Source organism: Hylobates moloch, unplaced genomic scaffold, assembly GCF_009828535.3.
Source record: "Hylobates moloch isolate HMO894 unplaced genomic scaffold, HMol_V3 SCAFFOLD_1, whole genome shotgun sequence".
Lineage (NCBI taxonomy): Eukaryota > Metazoa > Chordata > Mammalia > Primates > Hylobatidae > Hylobates > Hylobates moloch.
In genome coordinates, this window is record NW_026652276.1 from 97708730 (window position 1) to 97716890 (window position 8161).

Genomic DNA, 8161 nt, shown 5'->3' on the forward strand with positions numbered 1-8161 from the left:
GGGCGTCACCTGCACCAGGCCACTTCGCTAGCCTGTGGGCGTTCCAGGGCAAGGGACGGGGGCGGCACCCTCCAGGTGTGCAGACGAGAGGACAAGTGCGGTCCCTCCTTCCTCCCTCCCCGCGAGCGAACAGCCTGGGGGTGGTGGGGAAGGCGGCGTGCCCAGCCCTTCATCGCCCCAACCTTTCCGACGGCCCTGGCCGCCGCTGCAGCTGGGGCGCTGCGCTGCACTCACCTGGGCCCGCGCCGGGCGGGGCGGAGTCGCGGTGGTGGGTCCTCGGCGTCCGGGAGGAGCCGACCGGCCATCCCGGGCCCGGACAAGAGGGTGGGCCGGAAGCGGCATCAGGCCCCGTGCCCATTGGCCAGCCTCTCCAGGACGCTGCGGCCCGGGACGTGCGATTGGCTGCGGTGCGCCGCGTCGGCGCTGGCTTCGAGGTCGCGCGCCCGCCCACTTCCGGGGTCGCGCCAGGTCAGGAGTCCAGAGTCGGCTGAAGCGAGTTCCCGCGTTCTCTCTGGCGGCGCGACACCGGCCTGTGGACCGCCCGGCCGCCCTTCAGGATCCGGTCTGCAGGAGCGGAGAGGGCGGTGTGGACACCCCCTGCAGGCGAGGAGAAGGGGTGGCGGGGAGGGTACCTGGGTGCGTGGCTCTGCGGCGACAGGAGGAGCAGCGTGTGGGCGCCCGGCCTGGGGCGTGGAGAGGACGCAGGGAACAGGTGTCTTCCTGGTCTCCATCGAACTGAAACGTAGCCCTTGAGCACACACTACACTTAAAGCTTTACTCTTTCGGGGAGGATTCCTGGAAGCGTATGTGATTTTGTGACTATAGCATGGTGTGGTGTCAGTAACAGGCCCTGGATTGCTTAAACTCTATTGCCAGTGACAAAACCCAGTGCAAGCTGGCCTAATATATTAATAGTAATATGCGAGTCCTCCCGGGGTGGCGGGCACTGACGTAAGTGCTTTATTTGTGTCTTCTCATTTCATCCTCCCAGCAACCCAAAGAGCTGGCGGCGTCATTCCCATTTTAAAAATGAGAACACAGGTTCAGAGGTGGAGCGACTCACGTTGTAAGCGATGGAGCTGGGATTTGAAAACACTGTATCCCGCTTGGCAGAAAACTGGCAAGGTTAGGATGGAGAAAGGAGAAAAAAGAAAGATGTCTGGGCCAGGCGCGGCGGTTCATACCTGTAATCCCAGCACTTTGGGAGGCCGAGGCGGGCGGATCACTTGAGGTCAGGAGTTTGAGACGAGCCTGGCCAAGATGGTGAAACCCCGTCTCTAGTAAAAATGCAAAATTAGCCAGGGGTGGCATATTCCTGTAATCGCAGCTACTCGGGAGGCTGAGGCAGGAGAATAGCTTGAACCCGGGAGGCGGAGGTTGCAGTGAGCCGAGATCGTGCCACTGTGCCACTGCACTACAGCCTGGGCGACAAGAGCAAAACTTCTCGGAAAAAAAAAAAAAAAAAGGCATCTGATGAAAGGCTAGATACTACCCGACATTGAGCTAAAACAATGTCACCTGGTTGGACCTAGGGACCTATTCCTGCTCCCCCCCCCCCCCCATTTCTCTCTCATTTCTGGGGTTGCAGACAGGCTTTGCCTGGGCCTCATGTCTGGGGAAGCCCCACATAGGCCAGCTCCGTGGAAGAAAACGCCCCCGGAAGCCTCTTGTTCACCCTGGATGGCTCTGCGGAGTCCTGTGTCTGACCTTGACTTTAGCTTGGGCCTGAGGGACTGGCATTTGTGGACTTCGTCTGGGGATGTGGGCAGAGCCCCCGGCCAGCATAAGGGATCAGCCAGGCACAGGGGATGGCTCCTCAGAGGAAGATCAGGGTGCTATTAGCAGAAGGAGGATGAGTGGGCCAGGTACGCTCACGCCTGTAATCCCAGCACTTTAAGAGGCCAAGGCAGGCGGATCGCGGGGTCAGGAGATCGAGACCATCCTGGCTAACATGGTGAAATCCCGTCTCTACTAAAAATACAAAAAATTAGCCAGGTGTGGTGGTGGGCGCCTGTAGTCCCAGCTACTCAGGAGGCTGAGGCAGGAGAATGGGGTGAATGCAGGAGGCGGAGCTTGCAGTGAGCTGAGATCGTGCCACTACACTCAAGCCTGGGCGACAGAGTGAAACTCTTGTCTCAAAAAAAAAAAAAAAAGAAAAAAGGAGAATAGGAGGATGAGTGGTCGCTAGACTGCTGGAGAAAACAGTCTAGAGGCAGGGAGCCCTGGGTTCTGTCCTGCCTGTGACACTCTGTAGCCATTTATCTCCTCTTTAGCTTTAGTTTCCACATTAAAAGAGGCATTGAAAAAAAATGAAAAAGAGGCATTGAATTAGGAGCTTTCTGTGGCCCCTTGCAGTTTTCATGTGTGGTGACAAAGTTCAATACAGTTTTCCTGAATTCAGGGGCTGGGGACCCATGTCCTCCTACCCCGAGTTCTTTTTTTTTTTTTTTTTTGAGGGAGTCTCACTCTGTCGCCCAGGCTGCAGTGCAGTGGTGAGATCTCAGCTCACTGCAACCTCCACCTCCCAGGTTCAAGCCATTCTCCTTTCTCAGCCTCCTGAGTAGCTGGGAGTACAGGTGTGTGCCACCATGCCAGGCTAATTTTTTTATTTTTAGTAGAGACAGGATCTCAACATGTTGGCCAGGCCGGTCTCGAACTCCTGACCTCAGGTGATCCCCCCACCTCAGCCTCCCAAAGTGCTGGGATTATAGGTGTGAGCCAGCATGCCCGGCCAGAAGGTTGCATTCTTGTGAGTCGGATCAACCTTTCACTGAATACACAATTTACATGTAAGAGTAGGTAGAGGAATAGTCACATATGCCTTACTCACTGTCTGGCTCAGTGAATCTGCATTTTTGTATAAACAATAGGGCAGAGGAAGAAATCACGTATGCATTTGTCTTCAGTGAGCGGAGGGATGACTTTCTGCATTGTACCTGTGAAGATAAGCTATCAATTTACATTGCCAGGGAAAATTCATCAGAACTGTTTTAGGACAAAGATCTTGAGGCCCAAAAGGAATTTTCTTATGGAGAAATTGTGAGGGGGGTATGTAGCTGTTTTGAACTTTCTAGCTATCTTATTGAAGAATAAAATGGAAGGCAGGTTTGTCTGATGCGACCCTCAGCTTGACTTTTCTCTTTGGCTTAGTGATCTTGGGGTCCTGGGATTTATTTTCCTTTCACTGTAGGATACATTGATCAGGTCAGTGCTACAGTACAAGGGTCAGAAGTGTTTGAACCTGAGCGACTGCATCTTGAACAGGGGCTGGGTAAAATGAGGCTGAGAACTGCTGGGCTCCATCCCCAGGAGGCTGGGCATTCTTGGTCACAGGATGAGATAGGAGGTCAGCAGGTTTGGTATCACAAGATACAGGTCACAAAGCCCCTGCTGATGGAAGAGGATGCGGTAAAGAAGCCAGCCAAAACCACAATAGTGATGGAAGTGACCTCTGGTTGTTCTCACCGCTCGTTATACGCTAATTATAATACATTAGCATGCTAAGAGACACTCCTCCCGGTGCCATGACAGTTTGTAGATGCCATGGCAACGTCAGGAAGTTACCCTATATGGTCTGAAAAGGAGGGGAAACCTTAGTTCCAGGAATTGCCCTCCGCTTTCCTGGAAAACTCATGAATAATCCACCCCTTGTTTAGCATAGAACCAAGAAGTAACTATAAGTATACTCAGTCCAGCAGCTCATGCTGGTGCTCTGGCTGTGGAGTAGTCATTCTTTTATTCCTTTACTTTCTTTTATTTTTTATTTATTATTATTATTTTATTTGAGATGGAGTCTCTGTCACCCAGGCTGGAGTGCAGTGGCACGGTCTTGGCTCACTGCAACCTCCGCCTCCTGGGTTCAAGTGATTCTCCTGCCTCAGCCTCCTGAGTAGCTGGGATTACAGGCACATGCCAGCATGCCCGGCTAATTTTTATATATTTAGTAGAGATGAGGTTTCACCATGTTGGCCAGGCTGGCCTCGAACTCCTGACCTCAGGTGATCTGCTCACCTCGGCCTCCCAAAGTGTTAGGATTACAGGCGTGAGCCACCGCACCTGGTCTGGGTAGTCTTTTATTCCTTTACTTTATTATTATTATTATTTTTGAGATAGAGTCTTGCTCTGTTGCCTAGACTGGAGTGCAGTGGCACTATCTCAGCTCACTGCAACCTCCACCTCCCGGATTCAAGCAATTCTCCTGCCTCAGCCTCCCGAGTAGCTGGGATTACAGGCGCACGCCACCACATCCAGCTAATTTTTGTATTTTTTAGTAGAGACGGGGTTTCACCATGTTGGCCAGGATGTTCTTGAACTCTTGACCTCAAGTGATCCGCCCACCTTGGCCTCCCAAAGTGCTGGGATTACAGGCGTGAACCACTGCACCCAGCCTATTCGTTTACTTTCTTAACAAGCTTGCTTTCACTTTATGGACTTGCCCCAAACTCTTTATTATGTGAGGTCCAAGAACCCTCTCTTGGGGTCTGGATCAAGGCCCCTTTGCATTATAACAAGGATCAGGAGTAGACAAAGGAAAGTCCACGTCCCTGGCTCAGCAGAAACTACTCTCCAGCAAACAAGATAAAACTTGCTGTCTCCCTTTAATTGAAGTCCCTAATGTTTGTGTCCCAGTAGGCATCCATATGGTCTCTGTATTTACCAGTGGCTGGAAGCTTGCTTTGTACATTACTCTGCACGACACCACATGACTGCTCCTGACAGTAATTTGAGGAGCTTCTGATGATGGTAAACTTGCACAGTATGTTCAAAACCAACCTACAATCTGTGTTACGCCTGTATGTTTCACAAGGAACATGTCTGTATATTTCGACTCCAGAAATATAATTTGTCAAACCAATTATCGTACCTAAAATGTCTTGAGCTGTGTTTTATAATAATTTACGCAAATGAGTTCCATTTCATGTAATTAACCTATTCCAGTGTGATGTTTCTCACCCCAACTTTGTCAGCTCTCTTTCCAGCACAGAAACAGAGTTCCACTAACCATCGCCAAAGGCAGGACCTGTGAACAGCTGAAGCACCTCCTGGTCTCTGCTCTGCTGAGCCTTCCATAGCAAATCCCAGGCAGACAGGGTCCTGAGGATTGATGGCACCTGGGCAGCAGGTGTGACCTTCCACAACATTCTCTTATGCCTCTCTGAAAGCCAATAATCTCCTGGCATGGTGGCTCATGCCTGTAACGTCAGAGTTTTGGAAAGCGGAGATGGGAGGATCACTTCAGGTCAGGAGTTTGAGACCAGCCTAGGCATCAAAGTGAGCCCCTATCTCTACAAAACATTTTTTTTAATTAGCCAGGTGTGGTAGTGCATGCCTATAGTCCCAGTTACTAGGGAGGCTGAGGCAAGAGGATCGCTTAAGCCCAGGAGGTTGAAGCTGCAGCGAGCTGTGATTGCACCACTGCACTGCAGCCTAGGCGATAGAGCAAGACCCTGTCTCAAAAGAAAAAAGAAGGGCCGGGCGCGGTAGCTCACTCCTATAATCCCAGCACTTTGGGAGGCCGAGGCGGGCGGATCACGAGGTCAGGAGATTGAGACCATCCTAGCTAACACGGTGAAACCCTGTCTCTACAGGCTGGGCGCGGTGGCTCACGCTTGTAATCCCAGCACTTTGGGAGGCCGAGGCGGGTGGGTCACGAGGTCAGGAGATCGAGACCACGGTGAAACCCCATCTCTACTAAAAATACAAAAAATTAGCCGGGCGTGGTAGCGGGCGCCTGTAGTCCGAGCTACTTGGAGAGGCTGAGGCAGGAGAATGGCGTGAACCCGGGAGGCGGAGCTTGCAGTGAGCCGAGATCACGCCACTGCACTCCAGCCTGGGTGACAGAGCGAGACTCTGTCTCACAAAAAAAAAAAAAAGAAACCCTGTCGCTACTAAAAATAAAAAAATCAGCTGGGCCTGGTGGCACACGCCTGTAGTCCCAGCTACTCAGTAGGGCAAGACAGGAGAATCGCTTGAACCCCGGAAGCGGAGGTTGCAGTGAGCCGAGATCACGCCACTGCACTCCAGCTTGGGAGACAGAGTGAGACTCGGTCTCAAAAAAAAAAAAAAAGAAGAAAGAAGAAAAACAAAACAAATGGTCAATAAACTTACGAAAAAGTGCCCAACTACAGCTATAAGCAGGAAAATGCAAATTAAACCCACAATGAGTTGCCTGCCCAAAAGGCTAAGAGAGTAGAAGTACGAGCTGGTGCCATCACTGGGGAAATCAGTGACATGGCCTCATAGAGCTGAAGCTAGGGCTGTGCTGTGGCCCAGCAGTGATTTAGGTGCTCTATGTACACACCTTACCAGCACTCTATGTAACAACAGCCCCAGGTGTTCATCTGTACTGGAATGCATGATCGGTGTGATGGAGTCACATTAGGTTGCTGCAAAAGGACTTGCGGTTTTGGCCATTAAAAGTAATGACAGAGTGGGTGCGATGGCTCACACCAGTTATCCCAACACTTTGGGAGGCTGAGGTGGGCAGATCACTTGAGGTCAGGAGTTTGAGACCAGCCTGGGCAAAATGGCAAAACCCTGTTTCTGCTCAAAATACAAAAATTAGCTGGGCATGGTGGCACACACCCGTAATCCCATCTACTCAGGAGGCTGAGGCAGGAAAATCGCTTGAACCCAGGAGGTGAAGGTTGCAGTGAGATGAGATCATGCAACTACACTCCAGCCTGGGCAACAGAGCGAGACTCCGTCTCAAAAAAAAAAAAAAAGAAAGAAAAAAAAGAGGCCAGGCACGGTGGCTCACGCCTATAATCCTAGCACTTTGGGAGGCCGAGGCAGGTGGATCACCTGAGGTCAGGAGTTCGAGACCAGCCTGGCCAACATGGCAAAACCTCATCTCTACTAAAAATACAAAAATTAATTGGGCATGGTGGCACATGCCTGTAATCCCAGCTACTCAGGAGGCTGAGGCAGGAGAATCACTTGAACCCCAACGGGGGCGGAGGTTGCAGTGAGCCAAGATCGCACCACACCACTGCACCCCAGCCTGGGTGACAGAGTAAGACTCCTCAAAAATAAATAAATAAGTAAAAGTAATGACAAAAACCACAATTTCTTTGGCACCAACCTAATACAGTGTAATATTATTGGTAACAAAACAATGAAGTACAACTAAATGCAACAACATGAGTGAGTCTTGAACGTACGCCAAGGAGAGAAAAGCCAAACACAAAAGAATATATGTGATCCCATTGACATGTGAATTTCAAAAACAGCTAATAACTTGATTATAGTGTTTGAGAGTGTATGTTTGGTAGTAAAAGTATAAAGATGGCGAGGCACAGTGGCTCACCCTTGTAATCCTAGCACTTTGGGAGGCCGAGGCAGGTGGATCACAAGGTCAGGAGTTCGAGACCAGCCTGGCCAACGTGGTGAAACCCCATCTCTACTAAAAATACAAAAAATTAGCTGGGAGTGGGTGGCGTGCACCTGTAATCCCAGCTATTTGGGAGGCTGAGGCAGAAGAATCGCTTAAACCCAGGAGGCAGAGGTTGCTGTAAGCAGAGATAGTGCCACTGCACTCCAGCCTAGGCAACAGAGCGAGACTCCATCTCAAAAAAAAAAAGTATAAAGACAAGGAGGTGATTAGCATAATGTTACAACAATCAGGATGTGGATGCCTTTGGGGCAGCAAAGGAACACAGAGGCTTGGCCGTGGCCAGCAAGATTCTCATGCTTGCCCTTGGTGGTGTCAGGTTTTGCTTTACAATAATTCACAAGATTTATGTCTGATATGCTTTTCTCTGTGTCTTATGTTTTACAATTAAGGAAGGGTTTTACAAAGCACATATGGTCCAGCCTGGCCAACATAGTGAAACCTGTCTCTACTAAAAAATACAAAATTAGCTGGGCATGGTGGTGCGGGCCTGTAGTCCCAGCTACTTGGGAAGCTGAGGTGGTAGGATCACTTGAGCCTGGGAGGTGGAGCAACTCACCTAATTTTACATGAATGGGATAACTTATCAAGTGACAGCATCACACGATTTGTGTGTGTGTGTGTGTGTGTGTGTGTGTGTGTGTGTGTGTGTGTGTGTGATGGGGTCTCACTCTGTCACCCAGGCTGGAGTGCAGTGGCATAATCATAGTTCACGGTAGCCTCAACCTCCTGGGCTCAAGCAATCCTCCACACCCAGCCTCTTGAGTA

The 8161-nt window shown here is 50.6% G+C and overlaps 1 protein-coding gene across 3 annotated transcripts in view; it reads right to left on the bottom strand.

The window, feature by feature from the left end:
• Window positions 1-317, bottom strand: part of TECPR1 (tectonin beta-propeller repeat containing 1) — a 38403-nt gene extending 38086 nt beyond the window's left edge. For all 3 annotated transcript variants that reach the window (XM_032755898.2, XM_032755901.2, XM_032755897.2), the window contains exon 1: window positions 235-317. The gene's annotated coding sequence lies outside the window, so the exon portion shown is untranslated. The remainder of the gene's footprint in view (window positions 1-234) is intronic.
• Window positions 318-8161: the final 7844 nt, after the last annotated feature.